This window comes from Maniola jurtina, chromosome 13 (genome assembly GCF_905333055.1).
Source record: "Maniola jurtina chromosome 13, ilManJurt1.1, whole genome shotgun sequence".
Lineage (NCBI taxonomy): Eukaryota > Metazoa > Arthropoda > Insecta > Lepidoptera > Nymphalidae > Maniola > Maniola jurtina.
In genome coordinates, this window is record NC_060041.1 from 4,766,504 (window position 1) to 4,779,226 (window position 12,723).

General features: G+C 38.1%; 1 protein-coding gene across 1 annotated transcript in view; it reads right to left on the reverse strand.

Annotated features, from left to right (window-relative positions):
• LOC123870697 (TWiK family of potassium channels protein 12-like) overlaps positions 1–12,723 on the reverse strand; it is a 159,304-nt gene that overhangs the window by 96,662 nt on the left and 49,919 nt on the right. The gene's annotated exons all lie outside the window — the stretch shown is intronic.

Genomic DNA, 12,723 nt, shown 5'->3' on the forward strand with positions numbered 1-12,723 from the left:
GCTGGAGGTTGAAACCGAGACCATCGCACTGATCCAGGAGCCGTGGGTCAGGGGTAAAACCATATGCGGTTTCGGAAGCTGCAATGGTAAGATCTTTTCACATTGCAATGACGAAGCACCAAGAACATGCATTTACATTCCGCGCTGCATTACAGCGTCACTACTAACACAATACTGTTCCAGAGATCTGACAGCAGTAAAAATAAAAAATGGAATACAACAGGGCGTGGGACTACCACCAAGACCAGTGGTCCTAGTCTCACTCTACATGCCCATAGAAGACCGAATACCAACAAAAGAACTGGTGGACCTCACAACACATTGTGAGGACAACGACATAGATCTAATTATCTCTGTCGATAGCAACGCACATCACAACCTGTGGGGATGCACAGCCAACAACAAAAGAGGTGAGAATCTCATGGACTTTCTACTAACAACCAACCTAACAATTACTAACAAGGGCACTGAACCGACTTTCGTGTCGAGTAGGTACCAAACCATAATCGATCTAACCTTAGCGTCAACCAGAGCTGCAGACCAAGTAACGAACTGGCATGTCAGCGACGAGCCTTCGCTCTCCGACCACAGGCGGATATGCTATGAGCTAGATCTGATGATAACCCAACACGCACCAAAGAGAAATCCAAGGAAAACTAACAGACTAAAATACAAAACCTTGCTAACGCATCAGATAGGTACAAACAAACCTAACGACATCGACGATATCGACAACATCGAACAAAACGTAAACAAACTAACGGAGTGCATTAAGACAAGTTATGAACAAGCTTGTCCTCTGAAGAAAATCAACACAAATCGACTGCCAAAAAACAGCTGGTGGGGCCCAGATCTGGAAAGAATGAGGAAAAACCTCAGACATCTTTTCAACAGAGCAAAAAACACCAGACAAGAACAAGATTGGGACAACTACAAGGAAGCCCAATACAAATACAACAAACGCGTCAGAGAAAAAGACAAAACCGCGTGGCAAAAGTTTTGTACAAGCATAGAGTCGAACGACACTGCAGCCCGCATACGTAAGATTCTAGCAGACGACAACACCCGCACACTCGGCTCGCTGAGGAAAGCTGACGGAACATACACGAAGGATGACAAAGAAATAAGCGAAACGCTCATTGAAACGCATTTCCCTGGCTGTGAAATAGTAGACTCAGCAGACTGGGAACACAACCTAGGACACCATCCCACAGATGAGGATTGGGATCTTGCTAACAACACAGTCACGCGAGATAGAATCAGCTGGGCTATTGACACCTTTCACCCTTTTAAATCAGGGGGGACCGACAAAATTTTCCCTGCACTTTTACAATGGGGAAAACTTCAACTGACACCATGGCTGGAAATAATATATAAGGCCTGTATAGCATACAAATATATCCCAACAGCCTGGAGAGAAGTAAAGGTAGTCTTTCTACCAAAACCTGAAAAGAGTGACTACACTTTACCAAAGTCCTTCAGGCCTATCAGCCTTACATCATTTCTACTAAAAACACTAGAGAGACTGGTTGATCGGTATCTCAGGGATGGAACCCTAAGACATGTACCCCTACACTCACACCAACATGCTTACAGCACTGGCAAGTCAACGGAAACCGCTCTGCATTCCGTTGTTGGCAAAATTGAACATGATCTAGAAAACAAACTATCAACACTGGGTGTCTTCATTGATATTGAAGGAGCTTTCGACAAGACAACCTTTAATAGCATAGACAGGGCCTTGGGACGATACGGGGCGCCAAGAACTATACGCAGCTGGATAAGAGCATTATTAGAACTAAGAATCATACAACTAGATATCAACGGAGTCACAAAAGGCATAGTAGCGAGAGGCTGCCCTCAAGGAGGTGTCCTATCACCAATCTTGTGGAACCTTGTAGTTGACGACTTGATAAACAAACTAAACACAAGCGGATTTTACACCATTGGTTATGCTGATGATCTCACCATCTTAATCAGTGGAAAACTAGAGAACACATTATATGAAGTCATGCAACGGGCATTGCGCGTAATCGATAGATGGTGCAATGAAAATGAACTCACCGTAAATCCAAAGAAAACAGAGATGATTCTGTTTACCAACAAAAGGAAAATAGAGCTAACCAAACCACCAACTCTGTTTAACACAAGCCTCAAACTGTCAACTGAGGTAAAATACCTTGGTGTGACTCTGGACAGCAAGCTCAGCTGGAAAAGGCATACAGAAGATAAAATTAATAAATCGCTTACGATACTAAACCAATGTAAACGCATGCTGGGGAAAAAATGGGGGCTTAAACCAAAGATAATAAAGTGGTTATACCTAGCGGTAGTAAGAAGCTCATTAACATACGCCGCTTTGATATGGTGGCCGAGAACTCTTCTTACGACCGCCCAGCAAGAACTACAGAAATTTCAACGACAAGCATGCCTCGCCATTACAGGCTGCATGAGTACCACACCAACAACAGCACTTGAAATCATACTGGGGATCCCGCCCCTACACTTACAAATCAGAGAAGAAGCAACGCTCGCAGCCTTGAGACTGAAAACCTCAGGTCTATGGAAAGAACAGAACACAAGGCACACTAAAATTCTAGTGCAAAGCATAACCAAAGAACCACGCCTGGAGTGGAAATGTGACAGAACCAGGAAACAACACATACTGGACAAACCATACAAAATATATCCAGAGATAAACATAGATACGAAGTCAACACGGGATGCAATAGAAGTGTACACCGATGGATCCAAAACAAAAACTGGCACAGGAGCAGGGGCCTACTGCCAAGAACTAAACATGAAAATAAGTCACGCACTCGGTAAGGACAACTCTGTCTTCCAAGCAGAGTGTGTAGGCATTACAACCGCAGCCATAGCAATGGCAAATCGACAGGTAAAAAACTTTAAGATTAACATTAACTCAGATAGCCAAGCTGTTCTCAAAGCTTTGGCTAAATTCTGGACAACCTCCGAACTCATACAAGACTGCCATAAGGCTCTGGAAACACTCGCCATGTCGAATGATATCACCCTACGGTGGGTCAAAGGACATGATGGGGACCAGGGAAACGAGGCAGCGGACGCATTAGCACGCAAGGCCACGACGCTGAAGGTGACAGGGCCTCAGCCTATTGTACCCATACCCTTCAGTGAGTATAAAACTTGGTTGCATGAACTAACACTTAAGGAGCATTCCCAATTATGGGCAAACGCAACTGACTGCAGGCAAGCCAAAGAGGCTTTCCCTAACATAGATATACGACAAACTAACAAACTACTCCGCCTGGACAAAGGTAAACTTAGGAAGGTGGTGGGACTCATAACAGGGCATAGCCCACTAAACAAACACCTTTTCGTTATAGGTGTTACCGACAGTCCTCTGTGCAGGGCCTGCATGGAGGTCGATGAGACGCCGACACACGTGCTCCTGGAGTGCATGGTCGTGGCAGAACAACGAGAACGCCATTTGGGTTCCCCAACCTCACTCCATGAAGTCCTCGGCAACCTGGGCGGTCTACTTGGCTTCTGGAGCGAGCTTGGATGGCTGGAGTGAAGACTTCGGCGGGGAGGGGCAACGCACGCACAACAGACGGAAACGTTTAAGTGCGGAAACCAGCCCAGAGAGAAGAAGAAGAAGAAGAAGGTAGACTTTGAGCTATGCGACCGCGAGACGACATTTTATAGATTTCTTTTAATAGAAATGTGGAGGGCATTTGAGATGTACGACCAGAATCCGCGACCAGGCCGATACTGCATACAATCGAGTGACATATTTGTGTGTCACTTCCACGATCTGTGTTTCCTACTAATTACAATCCGGGTATCCTTAAAACAAGAGAGGAAAGGTATCTCCTAGGTAAACGCATCCCATCCTATTCCAATCATCACTCTCCATGAGGTGTGATTGTGGTCAAGCGCTTGCCTATAAAGAATTTAAAACTTAGTGACGTACAATCGATTGCTTTCTATACCTAGCTAAGAATCACGTATCGAAATAGTTGTCCTCCAAATACTCATATTGCATTTCTGTGTGAAAGAGCAAGTGTCGAATGTTACTTTTATGTACCTCAAAATCCATATTTAAGATAGACTTCCGTGGGTTATGGTCGAAGCGACTGGCGCTACAATACTTAACACTTTAAAAATATGTGGCATCGACTGCAAGTTCCTAACGTGGAAGGCTCGAAAGCGACGCATCCTCGACTCAAAAGTCGTATCGCGGTCGTATAATACAAAGGCTACTTTTAAGTTACAAAGAGCAGTGTTCTTCGAGTGCCCTTTTGCCTTTAAAACACGAGTTCTGTTTATTTATACCTATCACCCGAATACATATTTTACAGGAAAGCTCTATTCTGATCCAAGACGAAACGTTTTCTTGCTATTCAATTCAAAGCGGATGGAAACTAGATAGTATTAAAATTTATAAATTTTCTCACATAAACTCAAGATTCTATAAAGTGAAATGGTAGCGCATGAGGGTAATCGGAAATACGTTAAGTTTACAATCCCAATAAATAAACCTCACCATTTTCCCAAAAGACCAGTTAGCTGAGAATTCTAGCTCACTGGACTAGAAGGTTCCATTGAATATCTGTGGAGTTTAAATTCGTATGCATTACATGCGATTGCAAGCTACTTCTTTTGCATCGATTCCGATTACGAAAGATATTCTGGAGGGCACTCTCAGTTTATCTTTTGAGCTATGAATTTGATCGTGCATGTTGATTTTTTGGGTTCCGTATTAAAATCTCAAGAAAAGAACCCGTATAGTGCGACTTTGTAACTATCCATCACAGCTGCTTATTTCAGTAACTACTAATGCTATGAACTTAAAATTTTCTACAGGTACTTCGAATAATATATACGAGTATCTATAATAAGTAACTACCAATAATTAAATGTGAATGTGTGTATGTGTGTCTTTTTATTATGTGTGCCCGTGACATCATCCACGTGGAATTAAGCTTTTTAAAAATCTCTCGAACTCTTTGAATTTCCGAGACAAAAAGATCCATCCCCAGAATGCAAGCTATCGCTGTACACTTCATTAACATCAGTTAAACGGATTGGCCCTGAAAAGACATAGAAACACATGGGCAGACAGACAGTCAGACACATTTTTGAATTTATAATATTAGTATGTATATGGATTACCTATCGCGAATATCAGCATATACGTATCATATGAAAGGGCTTTACTTGTACATCTAAAACAGATTTTTATTTATTTTTATGAATAAAAGTTTTTGATTTATCGTGCAAAATGTTGGAAAAAATACCTGAGTACGGAACCCTCAGTGCGCGAGTCTGACTCGCACTTGGCCGGTTTCTTCGTTGAACTGCTGTTTGGTCATGATCATCATCATCAAAGTGGCGCAACGCCTGAATAAACTCTACTGATTAAAATGTAATCTTCTCTTGTAAAGCCAAATATTTTTAACCGTATTTCCTTAGGTGCGCATAGAAACCGCAAGTCTTTATAGGTTTCACTTAATAAAAGCTCCTGAGGTATAAAACACGCTCTACAGGAGACATGGAGTTTTATAGCGCTATCAAAGTGAACGCGTTTTTATATCGCGACCTTTACACAATGTTTTTTTTTATGAATAAAATTTGCATGCATTATAAATTCGTCTGTAAAATTTACATGAGCTACTTTCTAATAATGTATGTCAGTGAGTCAGAAAAATTATATAGTGATAGGTATCGAAAAGTTCGAAGTTGAAGAAGAGATCACAGCCTCTCAAACTGAAATTCCCTCGTGGTGAACGTTCAGAACAAAAAATTGCCACCCTTTGCATCGGTGTTTCGAGTCAGCAATTCGTTCCGTCAGCGAAGTCGGTGACTATGAATATGTATAATTCAAAATATACAAGAAAAATTCAAGGACTCTGAAATATAAATATCAAAAAGTTTCATGGAAGAAAAGATACATATTATTATTTAATCAGTTTTCGTTAGTCCAATCACACTATCACACTAATATTATAAAGGCGAAAGTTTGTATGTGTGTGTGTATGTTTGTTACTCCTTCACGCAAAAACTACTGGACGGATTGGGCTGAAATTTAGAATGGAGATAGATAATATTCTGGATTGGCACATAGGCTACTTTTTATCCCGGAAAATCAAAGAGTTCCCACGGGAATTTCAAAAACCTACATCCACGCGAACGAAGTCGCGGGTATCAGCTAGTATTACATAATACCTAATTATTGTCACTGAGTAATTCACGCAAATTAGACTAACGTAAGCAGATAGGTCGGTAAGCCAAACTGTTGGATTTCATGAATGCCACATATTATAGGTACCTACTTTCGCCATGTAAGACAAAAATTACTATTTTTTAAATTGGAATGTTTTTTTTCTTTATTTTGTATGGATGATAGAATTTACTATTAACTAGTTTGTACCTATTGTAACTATTGTTACCGTCTCGGTATAGTTTACGTTAAGACACCATCATCCCAACTAATTTAGCATCTTTATGTGCATTGGCTAAATGTGTAAGCATAATATTATAACGGTATGATACAATTTAACTGCATAACCTTGTTGTAAAAAATATTTATAAAAAATTTCACAAGAACTTATCAGCTTTACAAAGACGATGTAGGTATAAAACCTACAGAACACTGCAGTAGATCGTAAACCAAGAGATTAAGTGTCGCCGAAATCGCGAGGCTCATAATTTTTGTCAGCACAGCGCTGCTCCGGCTGAAATTCGAACGAAATTACATTATGTATGGAGCTAAAATTTTCATGCATTTTAACTATAGGCTTAGTTTCTGCTAGGTTTCATATCCAAAATCATAGATAAGTACCAGTTTTGTATTATTAGGGTTCCGTACCTCAAAAGGAAAAACGGAACCCTTATACTGTCTGTCTGTCCGTCGTGTCTGTTAAGAAACCTATAAGCTACTTCCCGTTGACCTAGAATCAGGGAACTTGGCAGTTCTTATAGTACAAATACAGGAATAAATCTGAAAAGCGCGAATTTGTGGTTATATCATTAAAAAAAATGTGTTTCAATTTTCAAAGTAAGATAACTATACCAAGTGGGGTATCATATGAAAGAGGTTTACCTGTACATTTTAAAACAGATATTCATTTATGTTTATGTAAAATAGTTTTTGATTTATTGTGCAAAATGTTGGAAAAATACCCGAGTACGGAACCCTCAGTGCGCGAGTCTGACTCGCACTTGGCCGGTATTTTTCTTTATCTGCCTTTCAAATTCAGTTTTTATGGTTCCGTAGTAAAGCAAGGAACTCCTCTAGTTTCCTGCAGACTCCTGTCTTTCTCTCCGATTAGACTGTGTGTGTGTCCCAGCCACTTTAAAAAATTTGTTGTAATTTAGTACAGTTATAGATAGTCTACCTAGAAACCTATAGGTAGGTACTGTTACACAGAAAGCTATTTCTATCAATCTAAGCAGCATCAGTCTTTTGACTTTGAACAAAGTTCTGACTTTACTTACTTACATCCATGTTATTGATTTTATTGTTGTAAGGATAAAGTGCCAAAATCAAACGTTAAATATTAAAGACGCTCAAGAATATTATGTGAGCTCTGAGAGAAGATTCATTATTCGGCCGTGAGTATAATATTATTTTATCGATACCAGTTTAGCGAAATAGCAAATTAATTTTTCAGTCTGTTGGCTGCGCTGAGAGCATGTTGAGAGTAAATGAGAGCGGAAAGCGAAATATTCCATCGATTATCGAGTGAATATTCGGAAAAGTTCAACCCTCAGTGTTTTAAGCTGTTTTCAGAGAAATTTTGTAGGTTTCAATCAGACATTATTCAATTTTATTTAATTTCTATTAGCTAATGCCCGCAGCAACTGCGTCGAGATTTAGAGCTCGTTCACACAGGCTGCGTAAGCGTAGACGTAGCGCGTACCTTTGCGTTGTAATGTATGCAATTGTATGAAACATGGCATACCGCTTGCGTGGCGTGAACGTTGACGTAGGCGTAATGCGTGCAGTTAGGACTATGGGTTCACGTGCCACTATGCACATGTCACGTGTATACGCAATTGGTGTGAATCGGCCTTTAGCTCTTTAAATATCCCATGGTGTTTTTTTAAGTTTCCGGTATAAAAAGTAGGTAGCTTATGTCACTCTCCAGGTCTTTAAATATATCCATACCAAAAAATCACCGTTCGTTGTCGATTCGTTGCTTAAAGGACGGCGTAATTAAAGGACAGACAAACAAACAAACACACTTTCGGATTTATTATAATAAGAATAGTGTATCAATGCCACGTTAGTCCAAGACTGCGATCTTACCACGTGATGAGTGATGATTCATTCTAAGATGGAAGCGGGCGAATGGAAGATGTATGGGGGTTTAATTAAACCGAAACCCTAATCGGATTCTACACGGCACCATACGGGAACAATGAATGGCTGAGCAGACAGCTTTGACGTATTACCTACCTACTTTATCACAACATTCACAATCGACTTCATCGAATACTGAGGACAAAGAGACGGAGACGTGGTTTTGTTTAGCCACCAGTAACTCCGACTGGTGGTATGGGGAGTGCTTTGACTGGACTACCTAACGGTACCTGCAACTGGTGGAACATCGAGTGACCAAATTGCACGAACGACCAACAACTATAGGGCGAAACGACCAAGGTGCAGAAGAGTGGAGTCAAAGCACAGCATCTTGTTCAATAACAAATCTAACTAACCGTAAGTTTCCACTAGCCGCCTTACAATGTTTAATATACTTAAGTAGACACAGTCAATGCCACATCTTATTGTATTGTGATGTTAAGAGGAAAACCTATGCGAATGACATTGACGATTTCCCCTTCAAACTAGCAATTTTGACATGTCATGACCCTCTATTGACAATTAATCAAGCAGACATTTCAATCTGCGAAATTTACGCGGACTTTTAGTATTTTGACGTAGGAGGGTAAAAGATCCAGTACATGAACGAATAAGGACTACCCTGACTTTGACCTAAAATTAAGATATATGAGAATCGTTCTATATATAATTTTTTTTTTTTTTTTTATCTGTGTCTATACACAGTAGGTATACACTCTTAAATTATTTAAATATCAAAAACGCAAAAAAATGCGTGGTATTAATTATTATAAATTATTTTATTTAACAAAAGGATAAATTGCCAGTAAATGAACTGGGAATTTCAGTGAATGAACGAACTCTATCTAGTGCATAAACTCTCGATTCCTATTAATAAATTCTTAAGTATATTTTCGCCTTGGAATTTAAAAAAAAATGTCAGATTTTCAGTTTTTGACTTATTGTATATTTTTTTCTACATTTTGCGCGATAAATCAAAAACTATTTTACATAATAATAATAAATAAAACCTGTTTTAGAAGACTGCAAGTTACAATAGAGCCGCTTGGAACAATTTTTTTTGCTGTTTCTTCTGGTAATATTCACAATGCAGAAATAATAATCATCATGGTGTTTAGATGGTTTGCGCCAAATTATAAAATTTTTTTTTAGTAAAAGTAGTTAACTATTCTTATTTGCTCATAAACGCAACGAGGAAATACAGCTTCCACATATAAAAATTTGAGTCCAGGCCTTGCTGTTAGCTGCTAATGGGTTCTCAAAGTAGCCCGAGTATGCTTGTTTTACTGGGCACAAAAGGAAAGAATGAAAGGAGCTTACCCAGTACATCTTAAAAGATCCGTTATAGATACATGCATCCTGCCATGCCTTACCTATGCCAGCCAAACATGGGTCCAGACAAAGAATATAAAAAGAAATAGTGACTTGCTAAAGGGCGATGGCAAGGTGCATAAATTAAGCAAAAAATATTCAAAGTGAGAATTGAAGACATAAGAAAAAAGACAAAGCCTACAGACACCTTGAGACATGCCCTAAAACTGAAATGCAAATGGTCATATTGTATCGATTTTTACAGATGAAAGAAAGACAGGTAGGTAGACCGAAGACGCGTTGGTCTAATGCTATTGTGCAAATCGCGAGAGAAAATTAGCTTGATAGTACCAAAGACAGAGAGAAATGGGGATACCCAAGAGGGATCCATATCCAAGAAAGCAGAATACCAGAATAAATATAAAAAAAATTCAAAAGAAAAATAAAACCGACTTCAAAATCACAAACACTAAAAAGTAAAAAATAATTTAAGTTATTGTGGTTTTTGAAGTCGGTTTTATTTTTATTTTGAAAATTTTTTATTTCAAAATTTTTAGTGGCCCCACTGTACTATAATAATATGCCATGCCCAGCTAAAACCCTACTGTTTACTAAGCAATTACACTGATCGCGAGCAATTTGCTCTTATCCATTGAGGAGTTCTGTTCTCCATCTCAGAAGATATTCATCAGAACTTCATCAAATTTATATGGGACCACCTGCAAAGTATACCTAGCTTTTCAAAAAAAAAAAATCCAGATCGGTCCAGGCGTCTTTGAGCAATCGGTGAACATACATTAAAAAAAAAATTGAATTTGCTCTTATCCATTGAGGAGTTCTGTTCTCCATCTTCAAAGATATTCATCAGATCTTTACCAAATTTATATGGGACCACTTGCAAAGTATACCCTATCAAACAAAAAAAAAATCCAAATCGGTCCAGGCGTCTTTGAGTAATCGGGGAACATACATAAAAAAAAAGATACCAACGAATTCAGAACCTCTTCCTTTTTTTAAAGTCGGTTAAAAATATACTAAGATTTACTAACATGGTGTTATACCATAGAGTAGCAAACAGAGGCAAAGCTTCTAAGAAGCGAGCAAAATTTATAACTATTTTGGTAGGGCTGGCACTGGAGGATACAATTTAATTAACAATAGTTATTTGTTCAACAAGATGGTAAAGTTTGTTTTTGTTGTGATTGCCTAGTTTAAATATCGATCTTTAAATATCGATCGATAGATCTAAATATCGATTTTGAACGAAATCAGTCAATTTAGAAAGAATTATAAATGGTGCCAACTTTTTTAAATTTTGGTTACAGGTTCCTATTTTGTGATCCCAGGGAGCTCTAAATATCGATTTTGAACAAAATCGGTCAATTAACAAAGAATTTCAAAATGGCGTCGACTTTTTTAAATTTTGGTAACAGTTTCTTATTTTGTGATCCCAGGGAGCTCTAAATATCGATTTTGAACGAAATCGGTCAATTAACAAAGAATTTCAAAATGGCGTCGACTTTTTTAAATTTTGGTAACAGTTTCTTATTTTGTGATCGCAGGGAGCTCTAAATATCGATTTTGAACGAAATCGGTCAATTAACAAAGAATTTCAAAATGGCGTCGACTTTTTTAAATTTTGATAACAGTTTCTTATTTTGTGATCCCAGGGAGCTCTAAATATCGATTTTGAACGAAATCGGTCAATTAACAAAGAATTTCAAAATGGCGTCGACTTTTTTAAATTTTGGTAACAGTTTCTTATTTTGTGATCGCAGGGAGCTCTAAATATCGATTTTGAACGAAATCGGTCAATTAACAAAGAATTTCAAAATGGCGTCGACTTTTTTAAATTTTGGTAACAGTTTCTTATTTCGTGATCCCAGGGAGCTCTAAATATCGATTTTGAACGAAATCGGTCAATTAACAAAGAATTTCAAAATGGCGTCGACTTTTTTAAATTTTGGTAACAGTTTCTTATTTTGTGATCCCAGGGAGCTCTAAATATCGATTTTGAACGAAATCGGTCAATTAACAAAGAATTTCAAAATGGCGTCGACTTTTTTAAATTTTGGTAACAGTTTCTTATTTTGTGATCGCAGGGAGCTCTAAATATCGATTTTGAACGAAATCGGTCAATTAACAAAGAATTTCAAAATGGCGTCGACTTTTTTAAATTTTGGTAACAGTTTCTTATTTCGTGATCCCAGGGAGCTCTAAATATCGATTTTGAACGAAATCGGTCAATTAACAAAGAATTTCAAAATGGCGTCGACTTTTTTAAATTTTGGTAACAGTTTCTTATTTCGTGATCCCAGGGAGCTCTAAATATCGATTTTGAACGAAATCGGTCAATTAACAAAGAATTTCAAAATGGCGTCGACTTTTTTAAATTTTGGTAACAGTTTCTTATTTCGTGATCCCAGGGAGCTCTAAATATCGATTTTGAACGAAATCGGTCAATTAACAAAGAATTTCAAAATGGCGTCGACTTTTTTAAATTTTGGTAACAGTTTCTTATTTTGTGATCGCAGGGAGCTCTAAATATCGATTTTGAACGAAATCGGTCAATTAACAAAGAATTTCAAAATGGCGTCGACTTTTTTAAATTTTGGTAACAGTTTCTTATTTCGTGATCCCAGGGAGCTCTAAATATCGATTTTGAACGAAATCGGTCAATTAACAAAGAATTTCAAAATGGCGTCGACTTTTTTAAATTTTGGTAACAGTTTCTTATTTCGTGATCCCAGGGAGCTCTAAATATCGATTTTGAACGAAATCGGTCAATTAACAAAGAATTTCAAAATGGCGTCGACTTTTTTAAATTTTGGTAACAGTTTCTTATTTCGTGATCCCAGGGAGCTCTAAATATCGATTTTGAACGAAATCGGTCAATTAACAAAGAATTTCAAAATGGCGTCGACTTTTTTAAATTTTGGTAACAGTTTCTTATTTCGTGATCCCAGGGAGCTCTAAATATCGATTTTGAACGAAATCGGTCAATTAACAAAGAATTTCAAAATGGCGTCGACTTTTTTAAATTTTGGTAACAGTTTCTTATT